Source organism: Alligator sinensis, unplaced genomic scaffold, assembly GCF_000455745.1.
Source record: "Alligator sinensis unplaced genomic scaffold, ASM45574v1 scaffold400_1, whole genome shotgun sequence".
In the NCBI taxonomy this organism is placed as follows: domain Eukaryota; kingdom Metazoa; phylum Chordata; order Crocodylia; family Alligatoridae; genus Alligator; species Alligator sinensis.
The window spans coordinates 1,256,767-1,265,061 of record NW_005841897.1 but is presented as its reverse complement, the minus strand read 5'-3'; the positions used below and the strand labels follow the sequence as shown (position 1 = coordinate 1,265,061).

The following is an 8,295-nucleotide window of genomic DNA, read 5'->3' as shown; positions in this document are numbered from 1 at the left end:
CCTGCTGGGTGCAACATGGTCTCACTGCAATGGTTAATGGGGAGCTGCCCATCTCATTCAGCAAAAGCATTAACATAAAGAGCCTTTTTCTATGATTTGATGGTAAGATCTGCCCAGGGTTACTGTGCGGGGCTGGATCTGAGGGGGAAGAAGAAGTTTCTCTTTCTCCTGATCTGCCCCATGCCCTGCTCAGCCCCGCTCTTGACAATGCAGATCACAACTGGAGTCATTAATACAACAGTAACTATGGCAGACAAGTGTGATAGAAACACTTAGAAAAACCAACATGTGAATCAAGACCCCTTCATGCCCAGCAAGAGAAAGCACAGGAGTAAACCTCCCTGTGCTAGCATTACAGGCACTCAGCAAAAACGGCTCCCTCAACAAGGCCAAGGAGCCAAAGTCTCCTGTGAAAAGCCTGCATGTGCGGTGGCTGCTGCATTACACAGGCAGTATAGTGCCAAATTCATGGATACACACACATTTCTCTCAATTCCAGAGGACAGAAGTTACTCAGATTGTTTCAGTAGAAAGACAGGAAAGAACCATTAAGGGAGAGTTTGAGTCACAGCACATTATTCAATGCCTTGGAGACACAGGCTGCTATAAAGGCTTTTTAAGCGGTTAGATAAAAGGCAGTTCAGCCCAGGTCAGGCCAATTTTAGCATCCCTGTTGCCATGTTATAGACCAGGAATCAGAGCAGCAACTTTCCATAAGGCGTGATGTGCCCGTGTGTGTCCATCCAAAACAAAATGGAGCAACTGGTTGTATTGACGCCAGGGGGGACCAGTGAGGGTCCCTGACTCAGGGGTAGCTTGAAGAGCGGGTCAGAGTTAGGAGACTTCCCCACTATGGAACAAGAAGTCTAGATGTCCCATCTCAAGCCCAGGCTCATAGGTTAACCATTTATGGAGTGGAGAGCCTAGAACGGGGATTGGCAACCCGCAGCACGTGTGCCAGAGCATGGCATGCAAGGCCATTTTGCTTGGCATGCCACAGCCATCCTGGGACTTGGGCAGCTGCCACTGGGCACAGAGCCCAGGCTGCCAGGAGGCTGCAAGCCCTGCTGCAAGCATCTGGGGCTCTGTGGCAGGCAGCAGCTCCCTGGAGCCTGGGCTGGCTGTGGCAGGCAGCTGGGAAGCTGCAAACAGAAGCACTGGGTTCTGGAGCCTCAGCCGGACTCTGTGCCGATGGTGGGTGCAAGTGTGCTTCAGGGCGCATGGCTGGAAAGGGACCTGGGGCAGCACAACCCTGGCACCTCCCCCATCATCCGCCTAGAGGCACGTGTGCACCCGCCACCAGCAACAAGGATCAGGCCTGTTGCAACTCCCCCACCATCTGCCTCTGGCATGCCGAGTCGAGGCATGGGTTGAGGTTTGGGTGTTTTCGGCACTCCAGCTAAAAACATTGCCATCCCCTTGGCATAGGAGGTCTGAGAGCTCCAACTCCAGCCAGGGTCCCCAGGATCCCAGCTACACAGACAGCTTGCGCTGCTCACAGGGCAGCAAGTCTACCTGCTGCAAAACTGGGAGTGTAGACCCACAGATCTGAGGGTCTCGGAGCTTCCAGGCTCCCAGCTACAAGGCACAAAGACCTAGGCTCCCCCCAGTTTCAAGCCAGTCTACCTGGCTGGGCTACCCCTGAGCTGTGAACCCTGGAAGCCATGATGAACCTATGTATCATTAGGGCATTTGCAGATGTTGCTGCCTTCCTGCTCAGCCACCTCCCCCAAATCATTGATAACCTCCTAAACTTCTGCCACAATGAAAGCTGACTACTTCTTTAACCTTGTATATCTTGTTCTTCCTCACAGGCATCAAACCCCTAAACCTTCAAGTGGATCCAAAGTGCAGAATAGAGGCATGCATTCCCCTAAACCAAATAATCCACTGTGCACCCCGAAAGCCCCAGTGCTTTCTCCCTCTCCTTCCACCCCATGACAAACTGCCACATAGCACAGACCACCACAACCAAGAGAAACGTCACAACCCTGCTTTAGAAAGGAATCACTGATTTAACAGCATGGGGAAAGCCATCGCTGCTTACTTCTAGCTACTGCTGTGACAGGAATGGATATAGATGGATAGACAGATAAACAGATCCCAACTAGCAGACAGCAGCCTCAGGCAGTATATGGGAGGAGAAAGTGCATGATCAGGAGTCCAAGGGTGAAATTCTGACCCCGCTGAGGTCAGTGTAAAATTCTCACTGCCTTCTACAGAGTCACTCCAAACTCATACCTGAGCTTTCTCCTCGTTTGTTTCCAGACAAAAAAATCAAAATTAAAGGCATTTTCCCCTGACCATGTTGCTTGGCAGAGGGATCTTGATGGATGTGAACTGCCAGGGTCCCGGCAAAGAGGTTTGGCTCAAAAGAAACCAGTGGATCAGGCAGAGACATTGGGTGGGAGGCTGGTTTTGGAGAGCTGGGACCCTGCTGTGACCCCCTTAGCTAGGAGCTTTGAGCAGAGCCCAGGTGTGGGGCTAAGTCAAGACCACACAACCTGCCCTGCTCCTGGCACTGAAAAGAAGGTATTAGAGCAGGGGTGGGCAAAATGCAGCCTGGGGGCTGGATGTGGCCCGCCAGCCCGTTCTATCTGGCTCACGGGGCCCCTAAAAAATTTAGAAAATTAATATTAATCTGCCCTGGGCTGCCTGTCTTGTGGCCTTCAATGGCTTGCCAAAACTCAGTAAGCAGCCCTCTGCCCAAAATAATTGCCCGTCCCTATATTAGACAGTCTTGGCAAGAAGGTAAATGTGCTGGGCAAGGGTCCCACTATAGTCAGCTTAGTGCAGCCAAATGGCAGGCATTACTGGGCTCACCTTGGGCTGCTGCTATCAGAAGGTCTCAGCTAACAGAGATGGGATGTGCTCAGAAAAGAGGAAACCCCACACGGTTCCTCTGCTGAACTAAATGGCAGAGGCAGCTGCTGTTTGACTGGGATGGCACCTGAACTGAGCAAGAGAAGCACAGACCAAGCGTATCCTCAGCGCACGTGTTGCATTTGTGTGCACGTGTGTTGGAGTCTGTAGCATGGTTTGGAGGGAGCTGAGCTCTTCCACAGGCGGGCTATGACCCACCGGGTACTGGAAAGGGTGGGGCAGAGAGAAGGGACAGAACAGCCTTCTGTTGTGCTCCACTCCCACAAATAATGAAACGACTCACTGTGTTCAGGTTTCCCCTCGGGCCTTTGCTGTCTCTGCAGTAGCTGTTCTGTGCTGTTGGACAACAAGGATTCCCATAGTCTCTCCTCCCAGTAACCTGCTCCTCCCTCCTCACCCCTGACTGCACAGGTCAGGGGGGGAAATCACAGGCCAAACCCTGGAGGGGTCAGCATGAAATCTTCCTCTCTGCAGCCTCCCCTTCAACATCTTACGCTTACCGCCAGCAACATGACAGTGGAAACGATTCCCTTTCCCAACTCTCCATCTGCCTGGATCTCCAGCTCCAAGGAGGAGCGGGTGGCGACAGAGATGCATGTAACTGCGTGCAGGAGGACAGGTTTGAGATGCAAACTGCATGGGTCTGCTACCCTGATGCAGTAAGATGCACTAACAGCCCAGAGCCCTCTCTCGGAGCACCCAGCTCGGACCAGGGCTGGCTCCTAGTCTCACTTGCACTGGTGTCAAGCTAGGGGCACTCCACTGATCTCAGCAGTTACACCACATTTACACCAGCACAGAGCAGCTCAGAGTTTGCCCCCACCTCTCTAACTGCATCTAGTGCATCTTTGGTGCTCATATAACACCACACTTCTACCTCTCACGTTGGTATTTAATGTGATGATTTCCTCTCCGGTGGTGTTGTGCGGACCTTTAATTTCTTGTAGCCTTTACTATATCATATTCTCCCTATAACACCCTCCTCCTCAAAACTGATTAGACAGACACACAATGGATCATTTATCAGTAGCTCAATAGCCAGAGCAGAAAGACCCTCCCCCCACCCCCTGCAAAAAAAAAAAAAGGTCTGGCTGAATTGAAAAAGAATTTGTCAGCTTTTTCAGGTAAATGAGAAAAACACCAAGTAATTTCAACCAGAAAAAAAATGTCATTCATCTAAAAAAGAAACACTTTATTTCCATTTTTAAAAGCTATTTAACCTTTTTATTTGTTCTTTTTCATGTTTTTTAATTTGGGTCAATTTTAAACCAAAAAAGGCCATTTAAAAAAAAGTTGAAATTTCACTTTAAAAATGTTGAAACGTGACAAAATGATTTCAGGGGCAGGGATTTCTTTGGGTGCTATTGTTTATTGGACCAACTGCCTAGATGGGCTAGTTAGACAAGCTTTCAAATGTAAGACATTCATCTTCCAGTCCCAGTCTTGCATTTGAAAGCTTGTCTAACTCTATCCCAACCATGCAGCTGGTCTCATAAGAGATGTCACACAAAGAAATCCTTGACTCTCACAATTTCTAGACCATCACAGCTACAACATCACTCTAACACTACCAAAATGAAATAACATTGTCCCTCATTTTCTTTTTTCAGCTGAAACTTTTCAACAAATTTGACTTGACTTTGCAAATCATTTTGCACCTGCCAAAATTACATTTCTGGGACAAATTTATTGTTTGTTGAAAAACCCTTTACCCAACTCTATCTATGCTATCCGGGTAAATGGGGCTGTTCTTGTCAGAGATCTCCTCTTTGTAACCATGCATGCAAATGGAGTTATGACTGCACTGACTTATGTTTAGATCTATGCTGTAGGTGCACAAGGGAAAATATTATTATTACTTGTACTCCAATGGCACTCAGAAGCACCAGATGAGATACAGTCACATTGTGGTGGGTGCTTTTCATGCACAGTGATAGCTAGTCCCTTTCTAAAGGGTTTAGATGCTAAGCAGACAAAAGGCAGGAAAAGGGAAGTGGGGGTATCCCCCTTTGACTGCAGGGGCCCAGAAAGATTAAATTACTTGCTCAAGCTCAGACAGCTAGTCTGTGGTAAAGCCAGATCTTCCAACTCCAGTGCATTACTACGAGACCATCCCTCCTCTGAATAGTTTATATAAATGCAACCCTCAGCTCAGGTTATCCTCCCTGGGTCCAGTGAGTCTCCCCCCCATTTCAGAGAGGTCACAACTACACTGCAGTGGCTGCTGACCGTGTGGTCATGCTCGAGATAGCTCTAACCTTGCTGGCTTAGGTATTGCTAGCAATGGATTTGCGAAAGAGCCAGGAGCTCAGTGTGGGCTGCAAACCCACCAAGAAGCTGGTTAAACCGTTGGACAGTTAGCCCCCCGATGAGCTCAGAGCTGCTGCGGCTACACGGCTGGCTACCTCAGATATGTCTACGTGACCCACAACCACTGCAGTCTAGACGCACTCTTGAGTAAGGGCTTGATGAGCTGTCCCTTACAGGGAGCTGCCCGGTCTATTAGGAAGCTCTCTGGACTGGCTGCTCCATGGCTTCTTCAGCAGCACCCCAACATATTCAACCAGGTTGAGCTGTTCCACTCCCTCCTGTGTTGTCCTGGTTTTGGATACAATTGCAAATCCTTCCAAGGCCCATTGCCTTGCACAGCCCTGTAACACTTCCTGCCTCAGAAGCCCACCGAGAGAGACTGCATCATCAAAATCAGTTTGGGATCATAGCAGTACCGTAGAAAGGGGAGGGGCAAGCGGGGTGACCTCCCCAGGCACCAAAGCAAAGGTGCGCCAACAGGTGAGTATTGAGTCAATATTTTGTTATAAATATTTTGAAAAAATGTGGCTGATGTGACTGATAAATGCCACATGCATGCGCACAGCCTCACCATGCACACGGGCAGCCTGGCAGCCTGGAAAACACTGCTGGGCTAATGAAACTGTTGTGGAGTGGTGGGCGAAGGCATGGGGAGAGGGAAGGGACATGGGGGCGCAGATGGAGGCCCACTGGTGAGGGAGGAGGCAGGCTGGGACTGGGGCAGATGCTGCCCAGGCGGGGCAGAACCGTGAGCAGCTCATCTGGGCAGGGAGGGGGCTCCTGCTGCTGCATGCAACCCATGGCGAACATGGTGGGGTATGTACCCTCCACATCTGTGTGTGGGGTGAGGGTGGGCTGCTGCTGTGGGTTTGCCCCAGGTGCCAAACTTCCTTGCTACAGCACTGGATCATAGGAAGGTCAGGCTGGAAGTGGCTTCATAAGGTCCAGTCCCCTGCTCAGCACAGGATCATCCCTGATGGGAGCTAAAAACACCTGAACCCCACCAGTTCCTACCCTGAGCTTAGCGCACTATTCTATCCAGCCTGGCATCCCACTGGACTGCTGCTCCTTGGGGGATGGGGGTCACACTGATTTCTCAGATACAAATGACAACAGGTAAAACATATGATGGATATCACTATTCCCACAGTGGTGAATGCACCTAGATCTGTACTGTGGGTTTCAGAAACCCCAAAGCTGGGCCTGAGTAACTGAGGAGGTAAAGGAGAGGGTACAAAGAAAGCCTTGAAAATAGCCACCTCTTCGCATGGAAGATAGAGACTGTAGCTCCTGTGGAAGGCTTTGGCGATGGAGAGCAGAGTGACATGCAGAGACCCCTCTCCCTGCATGTCACACGACACTTCCCAGCTGCTTTAACATCTCCCTCCTGTAACTGCATTGCTCATGACAAATGAATTGGCAGTAGGGAACCCATGGGATCTCCTGTCCTAGCCCAGGTGTGAGCATCAGACTAACTGCACTCCATCTAGTCCTTATACTAGTTTAACTCTTTACCATCCAAATCTCCAGAGTCTGGAATAGACTCCCCCCAGAAGTGGTACAAGCACCTACTCTGGATATCTTTAAGAAACGCTTGGATGCTTGCTTATCTTGCTGGGGTGATCTGACCCTAGCTGACTTCCTGTCCCGTGGGCAGAGGGCTGGACCCGATGGTCTTGCGAGGTCCCTTCCAACCCTAATGTCTATAAAATCTATGAACAGGTCAGAATGGCTTTAAACACCATGAATTCCTATTTGAAATCTCCGGGTTTATCTTGTGACTTGTGTTGGCACACTTTATAGTGCTAACACTGCATGGTACCCCGCAGCACCCTTGAAAGGATCTCAAGGCACCTGAGGGTGCATGGTATCCTGGTTGAGAGTCACTGCTTTACACACACACTCACCCCTCTATTAAACACTTGAGTGTGTTCTGAACATACACAGGGGAGGTTCAGCACAAGCTCTTTAGTAATGCAATGAAAGCCCACATCTTTCTCTATATATCAGCGCACAGACACATGTCTGAGCAACAGGTCCAGTCAGAGATGCTAATTTAAACCACAGGAAAACATCCCTTCCGATGGCACCTCGTCACAACTGCGATAGCCTTAAAGTAGGGGAGGATTCATCCATGCAGAAATGAAACATGCTGCACTTGCATTTTGTTGAGTTTGTACAGCACTTAGCACAGCTGGATAGTGGCACAAAATGTAGGCTTCCAGGCATTACCACAATGCTAATAATGAAGGTGACTAGTCTAAGTAGGAAAGATTCCCCCAGGAAGCTTGGTGGTCTGCTCCCATGCTGCTGAGGGGTGTCACAACTGCACTTGGACTGGGATTGCAGCAGTGTCTGTTCAGGCTAAGGCCCTCCTTGCTTGGTAGGGCTGTGGCAGAAGGGTCCACGTGACTACAGACTCGGCAGCCCCACTCCGAGTCCCTCTTCCAAAGTCACTTGCAGAGGTGGCATACAGGGCAACGCCTAGCTGCAGGCAGGGAGATAGACATCACAGCTCAAAAACTTTGCGAACACAAAGGAAACCCCGTAAATCAGGGCCCAAGATCCTCCGTTAAAAAAAAGGATTAAATCACATTTGTCTTTTAATTCCCCTACCCATCCCCCAGTGTGCGTGTGCACATGCAATGCACACAATAGCATTGCAAACTCTCATCTTTAATAGCAAGCTAATGCCATTTTAGTCTCAGCAGCAAGAGTTTCTGAATGATGATAACAGGGCCCTGGTTTGCTGGGGGCTGGCCACACTGTACCAGCTGTTCCCTGGTTCACTGGGAGTTTATAACCTAGTGCAAGACATGGTGACAGATTTGTGATATGGAAACTAGAATGGGGAACCACTGCAAGCCACCATGCAGCCACTAGGCAGGAACCCAGCGAGCTGGAGAGGACTCATTCTGCTGATGTGCATGTGAAAGGCTCTGCAGCTCAATCCTGACGCCTGAAGGTGGCTGGTCCCCCACTCAGGCTACGTTCCAGCTACTCCACAGGGAATGGCTTGTCCCATTGGGATAATCTCCATTAAAATAATTCTGACAATCTAATGCCCCTCTTTCCCCCAGCTGTCACCCACAGAGGTGCTTA

General features: G+C 49.8%; 1 protein-coding gene across 8 annotated transcripts in view; it reads right to left on the bottom strand.

Moving 5' to 3' along the window:
* Positions 1–8,295, bottom strand: part of ITGB4 (integrin subunit beta 4) — a 59,675-nt gene that overhangs the window by 43,493 nt on the left and 7,887 nt on the right. The gene's annotated exons all lie outside the window — the stretch shown is intronic.